This window comes from Rhinichthys klamathensis, unplaced genomic scaffold (assembly GCF_029890125.1).
Source record: "Rhinichthys klamathensis goyatoka isolate OS25496 unplaced genomic scaffold, OSU_Roscu_1.1 h1tg000048l_1, whole genome shotgun sequence".
NCBI lineage: Eukaryota > Metazoa > Chordata > Actinopteri > Cypriniformes > Leuciscidae > Rhinichthys > Rhinichthys klamathensis.
In genome coordinates, this window is record NW_026606594.1 from 158,157 (window position 1) to 178,310 (window position 20,154).

The window sequence follows — 20,154 nt, forward strand, 5'->3', positions numbered from 1 at the left end:
TTCTACTAACACCCTAACTCTATGTATAGGGTTACCATACATCTCTTTATCATACACTGTTTATTCCGGATATGGTTGTAAAACATCAGCCGTTCGGGAATTTTAAAATGTCACTTGGCACACATGAACAGAAGCCGAATCTTCAATAAATCTCATAACAGACACTTTGACACGGAAGCGCGTGAAATTATCCAATATTAAAGCTGCAGTAGGGAGTTTTGAGAAAACGTTGACTTAGCCTGAAAATTTGAACAAGCACAACTTACAGGTCCCACCCCCTTGCTCTCTGCTGCGCTACAGCCCTCCCTCCACAGCTCGTCCTCCTGTCGTGAACGCGCAGGCTAGTAAACAGGGCCACCGATAACAGCGGATAAAAAGTTATATGGCACATTCACTAATAGGGACTAAACGTCAACAATATGCTTTACATTGACTATGGCCTGCCCATACTTTGACTACAAACTTGGTCCTCAAATCATTATGTATTTTGCAATAGCCTACATGTAACTTTTATAACGTTGCACTCTTTCTATAAGTTATAAATAGCTAGTAAGATAACGTTAATATAATGGTAACTAACGTTACAGTATGTAAGTAATTATTCTAGCGATATATAATGCTAGATAAGGTGTGCTAGTACATTATTTCAGCAACATGACAAGCCAGTGAATTAGCAGGTTTCAATTGTTGCTTAGCAGAGTGCGTGACATTTTATCTACATGTTATGCGGCTAGAGTTTTGACACCGAGTCAATGGGCTCTGTGTAATTCTTTCTTTTTACCTTGTTTATCGTCATCGGTCTTTTTCCTTTTACCTCTTTGTTTTATGAGCAGGTGTCACTCGAGAATTGGCAGTTTAGGTTGTTTCTCCGTCATAAGCACAGCTGCAGCATGCCGGTAATCTTGAGATTGAACGACGGCTCGCGCTCGCGCTGTGCAAGAGAGGGGTGTGATCAGCGCGGACACGAGCGTGATTGACACTGCTAAGACATTCCTCCTGGCTCTGATTGGTTGTTTCTGACCGGGAGCGTGTATTTCTTGCAAATGGCAATAGGACCACTAGGAGGAGCCAGAGGAGCTTGATTTTTACACAGATTATCTGTCTCATATTCTACTGTCAGGACATAATGACAGTTTTAGCAAATACATTTTTTTCAAAAGTTACCTACAGCAGCTTTAATCACATTTAATGTAAATGTGCTGGATAAGCAGGGCTCCAGACTAACTTTTCCACTGGTTGCACTGGTGCTACCAACTTTCTCAGTTGGTCGCACCAGCATGTGATTTGGTCGCACCTTTTTTTCTTTTTCTTTTTTTTGCTACATGCCATGGGATTAATCAATGCATGCTGATGAATAGTGGTCTTAATCTGCATACCATAGTTTTGCTCTGATGTAAAAAGACTGACAGTGACGACAGACCTCATGTTAGCAAAATGCTTTAATCTTTTAACTATCTAATCAAAATATTCTCAAAAAAACTATTAAAAAGTTAAAAGTCAAAAGATGACTTTGAAAAATAGTAGTATTTAATTAAAGGCATTTATGGTGAGATTACTACATTTTATTTAATTAAATGCATTTATGATGAAATTCATTGTCATGTCAATTTGTGCTCATTTTGACCACGAACTATGTGCTGTCACTTTAATTCAGCGCATGCAGCACAGCAAAAATAGACTCGGTGTGTAAGCGATCTCTGCACTGCTACGCACCGCTTCTGGAACGGATGCAGTGTGAAAACACCGTGTCAGGCTACACAAATATTGATCTTGACATTGTTAGCCACTTGTCTTTTTTACATGTCGTACACTGTACATTTAACTTACACTTATTATGACTTAATTCCTAATTGGCGAGTTTCACCATCAGTGTGCAATGGGCATGACGTGTACGTTCGTTAAATAAACTGCAAGTGTCTTGCGGAAGAACATTGTGGCTGGAGCTACTTCTCTCCGTTAATGTCTATGGCGAGTCACGCAGGCACTGGGCAACTCCGCAGCCGAGCCGACCCCGGGATAAAATAGTCAGAATATAAACACTTATTATAGGCGTACCGTAGTAATTCAGTCAAAAGTCAAGTCAAAAACACGGTTTGGAAAATGAATTCATGATGTACTCGTTCATTTTGAACATACAGACTGCAGCAGCTGCTGATACAACGGCGTTCTGTTGCGCATGCGTGAATTTAACTGAGTACATGACCATGCACTCGCACAAATGCGACCACATACAATTTTAACTTGCACATTCTCAAAAAATGGTCGCAGTCTGGAACCCTGATGAGGCCGATAAGAGCTTGTGTTTATTGTCGATGAGACTCTCTCACCAGCTCAGAAACGCGGAGCGAAACCAGCGCACATTTCACTGAAGTCTACGCAAGCATATCAATGCGGTTAAACCGCGACTCTGCAAATTCAGTTCACATTCACTTTTCCTAATTTTGCATGCACAACATGACAATTCAAATGCTCAAAAATATAACGCATTTTCCAAAGATGCTGCTCCTAGATACTGATTAATCACACGTCTTAGGCTAAATCATAAATGGGAATTATTCAGGACATCACAGTTTTAAAACGGAAATCCATTGCATGTGTGGGAGCTGATGTGGTATAATTACAACTGAACTTGTTTGGTTTCATGTGAGAAAAAGTGGCTTCTCACATGAGGCCCTGATTGAGTTCTGTGGGCTTTTTTTGCCACTGCTGTCTTGGTTTTGATTGGCTGGATCTTGTGATCAGCTGTGTGATAACCATGATGGTTACACTATGGCAGGGAGACCTGATGGGGGTCATAGCAAACCCCCCCCCCCCCCCCACCCCCATGTGCTCATTTCCATGTAAATTCATAAAAGCTGGTTTCTCCTCTGCTTGGCTGTCCTTTCCTCATGTTGTTCAGCCAGCCCTGGCCTTGTCAACGGTCTCTGACAGGCAGGCAAGCTGATGGACGCCAACGCACTTTCTGCAATCTAACTTAGCCCGCAGAACGAATCAGCCACATTGAAGTCACAGTACATGGGTCCCTCCTTCTCACTCTCACTCTCATCTTTCCTTTCCTCACTCACTCTTTCTCATTATTTTTTTCTATTTATCTTGAAGGAATGGTTTAATGAAATGACACTTTCTTTATGTCATTTTGGAGCTTGGCTGCCCCAGTCCTCATTCACATATTAAAAGGAGCCACCATTGTTATCCCAAATTTCTTCTTTTGTGATCCAAGTAAGAAAGTATTTTGAGTTTGAAATGACAACAAGGTGATTAAATGATGATACTTTTTTAGACAAACAATTCCTTTAACATTTAGATTTCTTCATCATTTCTCGCTCTCTGTCTCTCTTCCTTATTCAGAGGCAAAGTGACAGGGTAGCGGCCGAGTGTCACGCCATCCATCAGGCACTGACAGGACTGTGGCCAAGCCTCAGGTGAGGAACGCCACTGATCTGTAAACCGTCGATTGAGAGACGCACGTGGGCCGTGGTGGTGAAGAAGGGCTGGGCGATATGGCTGAAAACTGTATCACGATATCAGTGTTTCATATCGGTCGATATCGATAATTATTGATTTTTTTATGACCCATTTAAAATAAGGACCAGGAGAAAAAATATATTACATTTAAACATTTTTATTTTAAACTTAACCTTCCTCTGATTACAATCCCAAGACAGAAATGTCAACACAACCATGGAAAACTCAAATAATTAAAATGTAAACATAAGTCTAAATTCACAATCAGACCTGCAAACTCCTCAGAGTAAAAAAAGGTGACAGTGACGCGGCGGGACGGGGGGGTTTTTTTAGACATCACGGTTCGGTACGATTTCGGTACAATGGCGTGAAAAGCAAAACAGAAATATAGAAGGCATTTTTATAAATGTCTTAAGCCTTGTATTTTTTAAATAAGTTTTATTAATAAAGGCATAGAACCAGTTTATTTATAGTGCACTGATAATAGTTTTATATAATTGGTTTATTAATTAAACTAATAAAAAGATAGATATGAGATATGTTTGGTAATTGTACCTGAATGAATTTAAAATTAATTTGCAATATTTCAGATCAATATATTTGTTTTCCTTAATTTTAATTAACCCTAACTTTATTCTCATCAGAATTATAAATAATTGATTTCAATATAAAATAATACTACCATCAAATTTAATTTTCTTTTTTAATCAATGTGTAACTTAAAAATAACAGATTAGTGCTCTGTTTTGAGGGCAAGAAATGAAAACCAATGCGATATGATGAATGTCCAAAAGATGGAACACAGACTGTTTTACAAAGGGGTTGGATAAATATGTTTTGCTTTTAAAACGGTGTGTACAGTTGTAGGCTACAGTTTGACAAGAAATACAGTGTGACAAAAGGACAATGTTGTGTTTTATTGCGAGTATAGGCCTACACAAATATTGTAAACACTTTGCAGACTGACTGATGTCCTGTATTAACAAAATGACGGAGTATGTTTTTATGTCTCCACTGTTCGATCGCGCCCGCGTGTCTCTCTCTCTCTCGCGCGCGCCGAGTCGGACACACACACACACACACACACTCCAGCATTGCAATCTTGACATCGCAGCCTGTTCATTATGCTGTGTTCACATCAAACACGAATAGAGCGAATTATCCAATAATATTTCGCAAGTCTAGCCTGCATGGCATGCAGATGAAGGGCACTCATTTTCTGCTTATCAATCGCCGGTTACTGATGAGGAACCATAGGAGGAACCCAGCAGCACGAGACAACGATGGCGTAACCAAACTTTTTTCTTTTTTTTTTGATGGCGCAACCAAACTGACACGTTACATGATTGCCTGAGCTTGTCACTCCCTACGTTGCTAGAGTGTCTTTGTTAATGCAAACTTGCTTCGCAACCTGTGGTTTCTTCCGACGAAGAAAAAAAAAATTATCGAACGTTTTATCGAACACATTTTTTATTGATATCGATCACGTGTCTATCGCGATACATATCGTTATCGTTTTATCGCCCAGCCCTAAGGCCTCCCCGCATGACTCACTCTTATGCAGACAGAGAGAAGCATATCATTACATTCACCGTGGCGAATGACTGATCTGACAGATTACGGAGGTGTTAGCCTTGTAATTTGAATAAACCTAAAGTATCACTTGTGGAATTGCTTGTTTAAAACTTCTGAATACTAGATGTTAGTTTGACAGTTAGTCTGTGTTGGATTCTGCTCTTCCACCTATAATCAGTTGCTGTATACTGCCTCACTGGGTTTTATTTGCTAACCAAGGGTGCAAAACACTAACCATAAGTCAAAACACACACACACACACACACACATCTTGGTTTTAAAGTCACGGTTCAGTATGTTTTCGGTACAGCAGGGGGGAGAACAAACAGTTTTTTATTAAACAGTGGTTTACTGAACAAACGTCTGTCAATATTGCTGCAGCCGGCAGCAACATACACCACAGTTTATGGTGCTGTTATAATGGGGGGAAGAGATTTGAAGTGCTTACACTTCTGGATGCAAAATATGTTAGCAAAATATTCACAATAATGTTAGAATTATTGTGCCCCCATTCTAATCCACTTTGCTTGCACTTACTCATTGAGATCTGTGAAGTTAAGCATAGACTCGCTTGCTGTCAGAATAATCCTTTATGTGGAATGGAAATATTTCCATGAATTTGTAACATTTATAAATATACAACTGTAATATGCAAGTTGTACCGAGGAAAGCGCGTCTTAAAAGCATTAAACGCGCATCTGACAGTAGGGCAAGCCATATAGGTTTATGATTTAGTTTGAAGCGCTTAATGTAAAGCATATCTCAAGTTTAAGACAACTTGGATTGTGATTTTTTTCTGGATTCTGCATTTTCAGAAATGAAATGAGGACATGAAACTTTAATAATTTAATTAATCTTTTTAAATGTAATAAAATGCAATTTTTAAATTTTTTTTGCAAACAAAGTGATGAACAACAGAGGATGACTGTTTAAATTAAATTAAAATGAGGATGAAAATTTTTGATTGTCCATTTTTGTTAAAGTTCTTCAAATTAAACTTATTTTGGCAGGTTTTAGTGAAGACATGTGAAGTGTCCTTTTATAGTGAGATGGCAGATGCTGATAACACAACAAGAGTATTTGTAGGATACAAAAATGTGCCACACATTCACACAGAGACAAGCAGATCAAACAGACTTCATATTTAAATATCAGCCTTTTTGTAGTTTATTATTCACAGACACTAGTCCATATTGTGATTTGATTAACTCTTTCCCCACCATTGACAGAATTTTCCGTCATTTATGAGACAACGCGTACCCTCCATTGACGTCAATCCATGTTTTCACTGTTATACGATAGGGGGGCTATTACGCATCTTCTGAAAGAGTACAGAATCTCCAGATTAAACCGAGAAAGAAGCAAAAACATACGATAAAAGCATTGCTTAGGCTCATTTGTAGTCTTTGACAAAAATGCTTTTTTTTTTTTTTTTTTTTTTTAAAGCAGATGATCTGTTCTTTAGAAAATATTCTGTGGGCCATGAAAGTTTTTGTGAAAATTATCATAAATGCTGGCAGTGGCTGTAAACTTAAAAAAAAAAAAAATCCTGGATGGGAAAGAGTTAAGTATACAGCCCTTTTGATTTATTCATCCGTGGCAATCCACGTTATACTGCAAATTCCACTTTTATGACTGGATTGCACGATTATGTCCGTCTTCTGTCAAGATTCTTTCTTTCATCAACCTTATAATAGGACATACAGTAGATCCCTATATAAACACACACACACATGAATGGAATATTAGGAATGGACAAATCTGAGGCTTTGGAAAACCTCAGTTGTTGGAGAACTGATTGGCTACTGATGGCTTCATGGAAAAAACAGTCATGTGCACTTTTCATTCCCCTGCAGACCAAGGCGCAATCTAGAGCTGCAGATGGTCGAAGTCTCCCCATTAATCTTTTATTAGTATGTAATTATTTTTTGCCGCTGCATAATTAATAACGTCACTTTGATTTCTATAGTCACGGTGTGCGATTACAGAGAGAGTGTGAACGCGACATTCTTCCCAGCGATGTCAGCGAGTATGACAGCCATCCGTGTCATTGAGACTGACATTTGACCAATGTTGGGCCAGTGATTGGTGGGAATTTTAGGGGTGAGGTTCAAGTTACTGAAGCCAGCAATGGGTCAACGGCACGCTTGATACAACTCTTCTAATCCCACAGGGAGAACGCCCAGGTACTTGGTACTGTTAACACTGGGCCAACGTTAGGCCTTGGTTTGCTTGGATGGCTGGGTAGAGGCCAGGCTTCTGCTGACTGAGGGCTATTTCTGAAGGACATTGGGGATGGTACAGCTGGTGTCCCTGCTGTTTAGAGTGTAAACCAGCCAGCCTGCTGAAACAAAGCCAATCGGCTGCTGCTGAGAAACCGTCTGTCCTCAATGGAATCAAACCCATCTCTTTTTCTTCTTTCACCTCTGTTTTGTGCTGTCATCCGCAGTTACTGTCTATACATGTTACAGTACAAAAGATGGAAAAGATTATGCTTTCTTGGTCCATTCAGATTTTAGGTTTAGATTTGGCGACATGCTCCTGGATCAGCATGTTTTTGCTGGTCCTGGAGAAACATTCCTGAACTATCCCTAACTCCAACCCTAGCCATTAAACAAAGTTTAAATCAGAAGGAAATAATAGCTTTATATGAATGTTGTTGCTCTAAATTCTAATCGAGGAACACATTTTACTTCACGGTCAATCTGGTCTATGATTGATAAATGTTGTTGTCTTACTTGACTGAATTGTGTTGTACCTCATACAAGAATGAGCCTTAAGCTTCAAACTAAAGTATGGATTCTGGGTAAAAAAATAAATAAAAAAATTCGATCTTAAGATTGATGTTATGCTCTGTGAATATTAGTTTACAGTCTGTTCAATGTGACGCAATAAAAAAGACCACAAGAATATAGCATATATCTCAAATAAACAAGCATATATTTCTATCTGGTTCAATTGGTATACCAATTCATGAACAAATGACCCTTATGAAACTGATCTTATTAATGAATCAAAAACAAACAGCACAACCAGTCGGATGTAGTCGATTCCCAAAATTAATGAGCAAATTACTTTTATGATCAATTGCCAGCTTTCAGAATTAATAAATAAATATAAAGATTAAGTTACTTATCATAACAGATACGCTGTCGGTCACTCACTGCACCAAATCCTGGTCACTTTATATGGAAAGGAGCTCACTTCTTTTCTCACAAATCCTCCAATTTGCTGAAATGCATCTAAGGGATCAGAACCTAAAAAATACTGCTGACATTATTGCAGTACTGGTGCAGTCACAGCCACCTGGAGCACACTGCATACCAATTCAAAATAAACCATGATGACTGTAATTAATATTCCAGTCAGATTAAGTGCACATTAAATTACCTACAAACTGCATCAATAATGCATGATCTTCTGTTTCTATTGCTTTTAAAGATGCATAGTGTCTGGACACAAAATCCACGTGTTTTCTTAAAGCGCCCCTATTATGCTTTTTCAAATATTACCTTTCATGCAATGTGTAATGTAGCTGTCTGTGAATGTAAACAAATCTAAAAAAAATGCTAATTAGCTGTGGCCTACTATTCCACCCAAAATTGTGTCCAATAATGCACATTGTCTGTTGTGTCTTACTACTTTGAGTAATGATAAAGGATGGAGCAAGACTTGTTTTACTAACTTTAATATTACATCAGTCATTCACGTTAGTGCTCAGCTAACATATGTGCTGTTATTGATATAGTCAATGATACAGTTCCCACGTGTGCACCGCAATAAAATAGAAATATACACATCGGTTTGTTGATGGACACTTGTTAATGCTGATTTTGAGGAATTACACCTGCAACATTTCATAATGTACGTGAAAGATCCTGCTCAAGCCGTTCTTGTGATGAATGGTTCGTTCATCGGACTCGCGCTCGGATTGATATGGTAACATCGACGGCATCATTACTGTCTTTACAGTGTGTAGAATCGCTCTAGGAAGCCTCCGGAGCTGAAGTTCAGTTATGATAATGGGCGTTTCTTTTCCGACATGCACTGTAAGCGGTAGACTAATCATTACAGACTGGGCCATCTGGCCAATCCGAGCAGAGCAGGCTTGTGGAAAGGAGGGATTTAGAGACATCTCTCAAGAGACTGCGGCAGGTACAGTCACAGCAGAATGCAGACGGACAAAAACATTTGAATATTCGATCTGTAATTATTATTTCGAAAAATAAAAAACTATATTCGAATTTTACTACGTTGCTTTGCTGGCCGTCAATGCAGTGAATCCATGATAAATTCCGAGCACTAACTCACAGTTATAATTAAATGCACTGGGTGGCGCTGTGGAGCAAGTTAACAAGTTGATTGTATTTGATCATATAATGTCGCCGTCTGCCTCGCAAAGTTTGGAATTACTTAGATGAAAATTATCTTACAAAATTATCTTACAAAATGGAATTACTTTTAATCAAATAAATTAATGAAACTGAGTTATATCACCACCACAATGAGAAATCACATGAAATCCAAACACCAGTCGAATGAGGAATGACAGCTGTCAATCACTGCATTAACGATTGCAGGTAAGCAAGCACAGCTGTACCCCGAGTGATCCGAGAATGATAACTTATCAGTTAGCAAAATGATTTTGAGACATATGCTTCCTTTAAGTTTAATTGAGGGAGACGGGTTTAAGAACGGAAAACGTGAAGTTCTGTTAGAAACTTTGCTTAGCACACCTTTATCTTTGTCTCTGCAACGTCTGTCAACACAGCACGTTTTCTCACTCGATCATGTGGATATTTTTCCGCGCTGCTTGAGCTCAAATGCTTTTGTTCTTTATATTTTTTCTACTAAAAGAAATCCTTAAGATATATATTAAGCTTGTTCAGAAATGGTGATAAAAGCGTAAAAAATATCGTCTTTCACGTTAAACGTAATTTAAATATTCGAATATACGATTTTTATGAGCCCAAATATTCGAGTATAATATTTTCTAAAAATGCCCATCCCTAGTTCAAATTTGCTCTATTTTTTTTTATTCTTTACATGTGAGAGTTAGACAATGTCAATTTGGGCATCATGTAAAGAGAAAGATCATCAGGTAAAGCATTAAGTTAGATTGATACAATGACAGCAGATCTGGGAATTGCATTATTCATAACCGGTTGTTTGACTGAAGATAAGATTGTTCAGAAGTGCTTTCTATGAGACCGCTATGAGTCGACATTGAATTGATGGCACTCAACAAAAATAGATTTGTGCATATTAATAGATGCTGTACAGTTATCCAAATACAGCTCTATAAAGGCTATAGTTTCATTTTTGTTGTAGTAGTTCAGAAAGTCTGTATGATTTAAAATAAAAAAGTAAGAGAGTTTCCTCTAAAATGGCATGTTTCTTGAAATTGAGATTTGGATTGCACATCAGTATATGCTGTTTACCTTTTTTACTATTAAATTAATTATTACATTTTCATATTTCAAGTCAAACAGTTATTTACAAGGCAGCTTTATAACTTTTGGACTGTTTAATTAACACAGATAGCATATTAGCCCTGAAGTTTCTTTCTTTTTTGTTTGTTTATTTATTTATTTAAAACTTTAAATAACTTGTCATTCTTTGCACAGTTATATTTTAACTGCATAATTTTACAATTTTGCATTCCACAACCACATCTTGCAAGCAGGAGCAGTTTGACATTTAATTTCCAACAAAAGAGATGAGTCATTTACCCTTCTTACTTTTTATATCTTTGTTCTTATGCAACAAGCTGGCCTTTAGAAGTGGAGGCACTGCACTGTGAAATTGTCAAACTCTGAGCATAGCAACAGTGAGGTCCACAAAAGAGACATCAGGCAATCCATTGGGAACCATTATTAGCTATGTCCGCCATCCAGATCCAGGCCATTTCAAAATTAATGAACATCGGACAGAATAATAGCCACTCTACAAGCATCTCTCTTCAAGATGGGAGGTCACGTTACCCATAATTCATCCCATTAATTAGCACCTGCCTTTCCTAACAGTGAGCCACCCTTGCTATTGATGGAGCTCTCTCTGGGGAAATCACAACCTCTACACCTAGATGTTCCTCTGAGACGTCTTTGTCTTCATGTGCGCATGAACGTCTACAAGTCGCCATGCCGGGACTTGCTATGTACACCATCCAGCTTCCAACCCCATAAAGTACATGAACACGTTCCCAGTAGGGTTTTGTAAACGTCCTTGTTCGTCCTTGCCCTGCCTCCAGCCTTTGCTTAGGATGTGTGAGGATGCTAATACTAGCTGAGAGGGTCATCTTAGTTGACTGCTGCCAGAACCATCGCCTGCTGACTGCATCATCATCCACGATAGCCAATCGCAGCCAAGGACTCAGTGATGCTCTGCCACTCTCACTGGAGGGATTCCGAAGGAAGTGCCTCGTGACGGTGCATGGTTAAACAGCCAAGAGTCTCTTTCTCTCTCCCTGCCTCTCTCTAATTCAGGACTGAATGCATACACATTCTGGCTTCTAACAGGGGTAGCACATTGCCATGCACACTACTCCCTGCAGGCTCAGCAGAGAATAGCGACAACAGCAGCTCTCTCCCTCTCTCTCCACCTCTACCAGACAAGACTCCTCCTCTCCATCTCTCTGTGACTCCCTCTCTCCTGCATATGATCTGTACTTCACTTCCTCCCAGCTGAAGCAGGAGATAACAACAAGCTACATACAGGTAGGCATTCATATTTCCCTCTCTGAAGTTGCAGGTGTTCGGATGTTGCTGGTTTGTTTCGTATTTGGTGCGATTCTGAAAGAGACCTATACTGGATCAGAGTAGAGCGTGCCATCATAATGCCCGCCCCTACAGCGTGGCATTTGTTTTCGCGCCAACACTGGTTTTTGGCACCGTTTCCTTCCTCTTTCTGGCTGGCCAGGGAAGGTGGTAGTTTACTGGTTGGATGGTTCATGTGAGAAACCCATCATCTACTGCCATGCTTGGTTGAGATCTGCTTATCCAAGTAGGGCAGAATGATTTGTTTGTAGCTGTGTTTTCTTACGTGTAGGTTTGTGTGTGGGAGTGTGTGTGCGGAATGACGGCTGAGGTTGGAAGGGAGGGGAGATGGAAGCTGAGAAGCTGTATTCATCCCAGGGAAACTAATCCCACCACAGTCCTCCGTATCTGATAAACACTCTCTTCGTCTTTGCTCCCTCTATCCTTCATGTGTGATGGGTTTATCTGTGTCAGTGGATAGTGGAGGAAATTATTCCAGAATGGCAGATAATTCCCACTGTAAAAGAGGTTCTTTGAACCATTATTTGTTCTGCTCTGGGAGTCACGACTGCAAACGTATATTCAGAGACAGATGCTGTCTCCTTCAACCTATAGTATTAGCCGAAGAAAAAGTAGGTTTTGTCCCTCATTCTGAATCACAAGATTGTTATCAAACCATACTTAAGCTTCCCTGTCAACTCAAACTCTCATTTTGTTTGCATTTGTTGGATTGCATAACACACTACAATCTCTTATAGTTATGTTATCAAGGACTTGGGCCATTGTGGCTAGCTGTTGCCCACACCAACAAATGCGCCTGTCATTACCTCATATCTGTGTTGGGCAGATCAGCGGTTGCTATGCACGCCTAGTGAGAGCGAGGAGCAGGGATTGCTCGGCTGTAGCCTCGGGCTTATCCAATTCAGCTGTGCAGATCCTCCTCTGGAATACATCAGTGCTTGAGGAGCTGCAGTAAAACAGTTGCTAAGTGATAACATAGGAACAGCTTGAAAAAAATCATCAAAATAGACCACCACTTCACATTAAGATGCATGTGCTGTGATTATCTCTGCGATTCTTATAACCTTCCATTATAAACAAACCATCACAGCAATAATTTCAGTTTACCGATATTTTGTTCACAAAGTTTTTGAACAAAGTTGGCTCTGGATTTGAGTTCTTACACTCTCCGATTAATATAATAATATATAATAATGCACCAAATTTAGATTCTTTGCGTACATTCATTCAAAACAATTGAGTCTTCAAGGAGTCTGCACACCAAATCTGAGAACATAAAAAAAGTAAATAAAAATATTGTGGGAGGGAAGCTTGTAAAAAATTGTTTTTACAAAACATTTATTTTGCATATGCATTTACTTATTATAAAAAAAAAAACGATCATGGACATAAATTATTACTTTGTATTACAACTTTTTATTTTGAGGTTTCCTTGTAATGACTATAATGGTAGTAATGCATTATTGTGAACATGAATTGGTCCACAAAGTAAGTTAGCTATGGCTACGAGTCCCATCCCATCGATAATATTCTTCGCTCAAGAGAATCTGTTGGCTTGAGAAGTTCCTTTTCCCCAAGGGTCTTAGACGTACAATCTCAGAGGTTTACTGACAACCACAGCAACACGGCACAAAGATTGTACGTGTTGGGGCAATATGGGATAGCAGATGTTGGCCCAAATATGTCACGCCCCCTGCAGTTGCCAAGGGCAACATTGTGCATTATCAGCCTTGTTAAATATCCATTAATGAGGTGAGATACAAGCCCGGTACTGCCGAAAGGTGGAGTTAACCATCCCTTGTACTGTCTCTTATGCTCAGCAGGGCATCTGTGGAAGTCTTTAATGTCAGCCTGTGAGATTAGGATCATTCACCTGGATGATCTTTTTTTTCGTCATTCGCTTACACCGTTCCCGTTTGTGTTGAAATTGAATGTAGAGAAATAAATGCAAGCGCATGTGTACATATGTGTGCGTGCCTGCAGAGGCCAAAATGCTGTTGTTAGGAGTAATAGCAGCCAGAAGATAAAAATAGCGGCTCTATTATGATTTGACCTTGGACAGCTGGCTGCTTGGCTGCAGATACCTGGGCGAGAGAAGTGTACGGATCACTGACATGCTCCATGAAGAGTCTGGGGCAGCCATGATAAATGTGTGTAATAAAGGAGCGATATGTTCTTGTTGCGTTACACCACAGCAGGCACAGACACTATCTAAAGGACACTGTCACTGTGGATTTGAGTAACTGGGACAGAATTAAAAACCAATAATATATTACAAACATGGAAAATTGAAGGTGAATCTCACCTTTTTTTTTATGCGATCGAACTTCCAGTGACAAGATCTAGACTATGAGGATGTTGTAATTTATATCCATTAGACTACTGGATTGAGCATTTTCAAGCTGGCAGTGTCTTTTTGTGACCCACACCAACAGTAAGGCAGTAATTCTTAACCCAGTGATTGAGATGGATAACAAAAAACAAGCCTGTGTTTGTACAGGCAAGCAGCAGGGGTCATACATATCACAAGCAACAAGGACTTGTGGGAAATGCTGGTGAATAAATATTGTTTGATGTATTCGAGAACAGGAACTCTCTCAAGGTCAGTAGAAGAGCGATGAGATTGTAGGGTTGACAAAGTGCTTTGCCCTAATATAATATAGACTCGTTTTATAAGTCTTGTTTGAAATCTATGTATACACATTTAAAATGTCTACACATTTTATACTTTTTAAAATTTGTATACACACATTTATTTTATTATTATTAGATTTTATTTTAGGAACAAGCTTGCACATGCATCAAATAAATTTGTTTTAACATCAGCAAACTATAAAAAAAAACTATTAAAAAGAACCATTAACAGACATTATCTAAAAAAAGCCAATTTTTACATACTTTTAAATGGTTCTTGATCTTGTATAATACAAAATCTTAATTCTGTAATTATAATAGTATTGCACAGTATGCAAAGTGACATAGATTACAGCATATCTATTCTTGCGGTTCTTATTCTTAAACGTGACATCCATAGTCCACCAGTAATATAAACGATCATGTAAATTCATAATATCAGCCAAAAACTTTATTTTTGTATTGCATAACATGGAAAATGTATCATAAATATTACTCATGTGAATGCTAAATAGCTGAATTATGTTTTTATCTCTGGATTTCTGCTAGGGAAATACAGTAGATGCAATTGCCTTATTGGGGCTGCTCACTGTTCCACATATTGCTAAGCAACGGAGGAGAAGTCCTTAGAGAATGTAGCCAGCCTTCTGACTCCATAACACAGCCTTGGCACATGCACACATACACACACAGATGGTGGTGAGCAGATCCCTTTCCATAGTGTTTGCTACGCCTGTGTTGCTATGGCGGTTACATATGCACGTAGTTAGCGGAAGTGATGTAATGTCCTTCTCTTTAATCGGTGCTCAAGGGGGCAATCAAGTGGCGTATCCTCACCTTGAGCCCAAATGACTATAAAACAGTTGTTTTCTCTGGTGGATTTAACAATGGCACCCTTCCTAGTCTCCTTAGCATCTATATTATTTTACTAGGGCTGTCAACTGATTAAAAAGTGTCATCAAATTAATTACGTTTATATGCTAATAAATTAAGCAAATTAATCACAATCACATAGAGAAAAGCTCCCAAATGACAATACATTCATAGACGTTACATTGTTGTCGTACACTGTAAACCCTAATAAGTTGAGTCTACTCAAATAATTTAAGGAAACTCATTCCCCCAATTTAATGGAGTAATGGTGCCTAACAAAACTTGTTTTATCAAGTTCACCAAATGTGGTTTTGCTGCCAAATAAATCAATTAAACACCTTATGATGCCAAAACATGGTATTACAAGTTATGATAAGTTTATTGATTTTGTAATGACAACATTAGGGTTTACAGCGAAACCATTGAATATACATTATATAGACACAAGTCAGTATACGTGTCCCATATAATTAAATGCCTATTACTGACCTACAAACCTCAGCAAAACATTTAGCAATCAGAAGTGCCTGATTGTAGACTTGTGTGAATTATAATTATAATTATAATTATTTTTTAAATTACACATTTGTGGTCTTTTTTATATAGTTTTATACAGTCTTTCTCTGGTTTTAAGACACCAAGTCAAGTTTAAACTGAAAATGTGTCTCGTGACTCCATGGTCTGTTCCATTCTGAACACAAGAACACATTCTTTGACATCAACTCTATGCTCATTCTGTGCTGCCTAATTGCTTTATACAAACGCATTCAATTTAGAATCCAATTTTGTTTACATATATGCTTATGGTCAAGCACCACCTTGCCTTTATCTGGTTTTAGAGGGATTTGGCCTTGATCGTAGTGGATCTACACTGGTAATACTAGGATTACATGATCAATACAGACTTGATCAAAACAGAGAGGAAAAGCATTTTGGCTTTACAGAAATCCTCCTCAAGGTATTGCTTGTAGCTCGGCCACAAACATAACATGGAAGTAATTCAAGTAATTTCTTCTACACCATGTCATGTGATTGATTTAGTCAAATTGACTCAGCCAATAGAGATTTACTTTATAATGCAAACCCCCCCCCCCAATTCTATTTAATAATTATACTAAGTAATGATTTGGAACAATATAAATAAAAAATAAGCTTGGTTTACTCTAATTTCTTGCAAAGAGTTGTTGCAACCAAAAAGCAGAGCAGCACTCTATGTACAATTAGGTCATTTCCATTAGCAAAATTCATTCAGAATGTTATTGACGAATGTTAAAACATGTGACAGTCAGCGATTTAAGAAGAGCTTTATAAATTCTCTTTCTGCATGGCTTGTCACACTTCAATTTAAGCCACAATAATTCAGCATGAATGTGCACTAGTGACAATTATGAATAATTGAATGCTTTCACAGAAGCATCAGCATTTCATTTGGGTAAAAACAGGACCTGGTGTCACCACCCAGAAATGGAAGGAAAATCCACAAATCATAATGCACTATTTCTCTTTAATTCCACATCTCCATCTTAATCCATTTAATCAAATACAGCTAAGAATATTTCTCGCCCCAAGATCTCAGATATTACGTGTTTGGGAAAAATTGTGTGTGTTGGTAGTTGAAAGGATAATATTTTTCTTCCTCCCCTGAGAAAGTTCTCCCCACAACCTTTTTATATTCCGGTATTAATGCTACAAGAGGACATACTTCAAGCAGTAACTGATTTTAGCACTCTATATTTCACATGTCAGACGTTATTACAGATAAAGCCATAGCTAAATAGACGCCCAAGTCGTGCACTGTAGCACCACACTGACACCCCCTACTCCCACACCACTGCTTGAAGGTGTTAGGAATTAATTATTACTAAAGGGCAGACTCTGCCACAAAGGTGGACTGGAGGACATTTTGAATGTTTTATGAATCTAATAAGGGAGGAAAGATGAGAGCTAGAAAAATTGCCACTGTGCTTCAGTTTACCCGCCGCTCATGTGGCAGCAGGTGAAAATGACAGTATCCCATGATGCATTCCCTTACCACAGCTGAGTCTAGGAGCAGATGTGAATATTCTGTGGTATTCTGTCTCCTAAAGCAAACTGCATGAAGCAAATGAAGACATTTGGATTATCAAAATGTGTAATTTTTCACACACATTTTGATATTTTAAAGAGTTTTAGGTTAATTAAAATAATGTGTAAAATGTGTATATTTATCTACATGTTATCACACAAACAAAATGTATACCAAGCAATTATATTGATTTAATTAAGAATTCTTCATTATGAGTTTGTAAAGACTGAGTAAATCAATGTAAAATTTTAAATTCATTAAGTTCAGTGAAAACTTCAATAAACTGAAATATTTTGCGACTCTTTGTCTGAAATTGAATCATTAAAAGAAATGGCTCATTTGTTTGTGAAATGGACTGTACTGTTAGCACTGCATGATTGTTTTTGAGCTCAGTCAGTGAAGACATGTTGTCTTACTAGTTCATAGTATGCAGTCTTTTTCTCTCATCACATTCAATTCAGAAGCTCACAACTCTAGTACAATATTATTTGTTTTGCAGCGGCGCAAGAGATTTAGCAAAGTAGTGCAGGAAACACTAGTTAAACTCTCTCTTTAACTGTAATCAGAAACATGAGTCAAACAAAAACGTGTGCGTGGGTGCGTGTTATTGTAGGAGCCATAGTTTTCCTCTAGTGCTGACTAGTTATTGTGTTTGCCCTTATATTGAACAGATCCCACTGTCTTTTATTACAATGGTGGATCCAATGGTGGGTCCACAGAGTCCACATGGGCACTCTGATTGAGTTTGAGCACCTTGTGATGGGGAGAGAGAAAAAAAAATATATCTGGGGCCATAGTCACAATACATCTTAAGGCTAAAAGTAGCTCCTAATTTTCCGATTTAGGAAAAACTAATGAAAAAATAATGGGCGTGTCAGTACTAATTTTAGAACTTCTACATTTTTGCTCTAAGAGTACCGGTATTTCAAAAAGTATTCTTGCGCTAAAACCAGCTCCTAAATCTGCAAAACGTTAGGGGTAGTCAAGAGGACTCCTAAGTCACTAAGACCAAACAAACTATCTCCGAGCCACAATGGTGTACAGTGTCTGGGTGGTTTGCTGAGGCAGATTGCTGGCAACAGCCATTTTAGGATTGAGTCTTGGGTGCTGAGCCTATTCTTCGTAAATGCGATGAATATTTAGATTTATAGATTTTAATCTGCAATGACATAACATAAAGGTTTGGATATGTACAGGTAACTAGGTGAGATGACTGTGTATATATATGTATATATACATACACAACCGCCTCACCTAGTAGTAACTCCTCTCGAGCCGATTAGATTTGAACGTGCTCTCTCTCGCAGACATGTAAGAGGCTGACAATTTGCTGAACATACAGTATACTTGTTTAATTGGTGACAATTAGCCTACATTTTAAAATCTTTATTTTAATATGGTAACATTTTTATTTTAAAATCTTTATTTAGATATGGCAACATGATACCTCATTCTACAATATTTTTATGATTAAATCACTGACAGAGACTCCTCCACCATCAGCCAATCACTGTGTGCATAGTTAGTAAGCATGTTGACATATCCATTGCAACGAGGTCAACCCCACCCTTGCTCTTAGCTTAAGACTTCTCTCTGTTCCTCAGTAAAAGTTGGTCTCAGCAGCTTTGTGAGTTGGTCTCAGCTCAGCTCAGCTTTTCTTTGAGTCTTAAGGGGAAACTTTTTGTGAATACGGCCCATGGCCTCTATTTTTACCCTTCAGTCTTAAAGGAATATATTTTTTTAACAATTGTGCATATAACATAATACAATAACAATTCTGTATATCCATATTGATTTTTGGGTGTTTTTGGACAGTTGGGCTTTATATAGAAAAAAGTGACTCAATGATTTTAAAAAATATATATTTGAGGTCCACTGAGAGAATGCAATTTCTAGCGACATGATGATAATGAAATTTTTTTTATTATTGGCTGAACTGTTGCTTGAAGTCTTAAATAGTTCTTATCATAACAGGAGCAAGGTGCGCACACTGGCCGCTTCCTTCTAAATCCCTGCCATGATCCTCCTCTCATGCAAACATCCTTGCTGTCGCTATGGCAACCAAGTCTACTGCCCGTCATAGCCCGTCTCCATGAAGATTTACCATGCTTATTCCCTCTGTGTGCTGTTGGGCTTCTAGTGTAAAACACTGCATATGACTGTCTACATTTAACTCAAGAAAAGATTAAAAAGGGTTCGTATTCTAGATTCCTTGCCCTGCCGCATATCGCTGTCTCCTTTTTAACCTTTCATCTAAGCAGTCTGATTTTGCTTCTTGTGGTCAGTTGTGAAGTCAAGTCAGTGCTTTTTTTGACAGAAAACTAAATTGTTCGCAAGCTTGCCACAACCCAATTGCTGGAATAATAATATGCTACAACAGGCCCACGGCACAGCTCTCGCCGCGAAAAAGTCACATCAACAGGCCTCACGCTCTGCTTCTCTCGGTTTCGTCTCCTCTTTGTTTGTCTCTTGCTCGTTTAAGCGGCTGACAAATTTGGGGCTCCCCTGAAGGATGTACCGTTTGAAGCACTTGCGTTGCTGTCTGCACACGCTGTGTCGTGCCGAGACTAAAATGAGGCTTTCCCTAAAACATGTCCACCCAGCCCCATGTAAAAACACTCATTATCCACTCGCCTAACGGGCTGCGCTCTCCAGCGGGAAGCCAGGCCAGTCCTATTATTGGCTAATGTAATGATTTATAAAAGAGAGGCAGGCACAAAGATTATCTAATGAAGAAAATACAAGACTGCGAGAGATTAATGCCAC

At 38.5% G+C, this 20,154-nt stretch overlaps 1 protein-coding gene across 3 annotated transcripts in view; it reads left to right on the forward strand.

The window, feature by feature from the left end:
• The first annotated feature begins 11,508 nt into the window (after positions 1–11,508).
• syt1a (synaptotagmin Ia) overlaps positions 11,509–20,154 on the forward strand; it is a 206,973-nt gene continuing 198,327 nt past the window's right edge. For all 3 annotated transcript variants that reach the window (XM_056247446.1, XM_056247450.1, XM_056247447.1), the window contains exon 1: positions 11,509–11,756. The gene's annotated coding sequence lies outside the window, so the exon portion shown is untranslated. The remainder of the gene's footprint in view (positions 11,757–20,154) is intronic.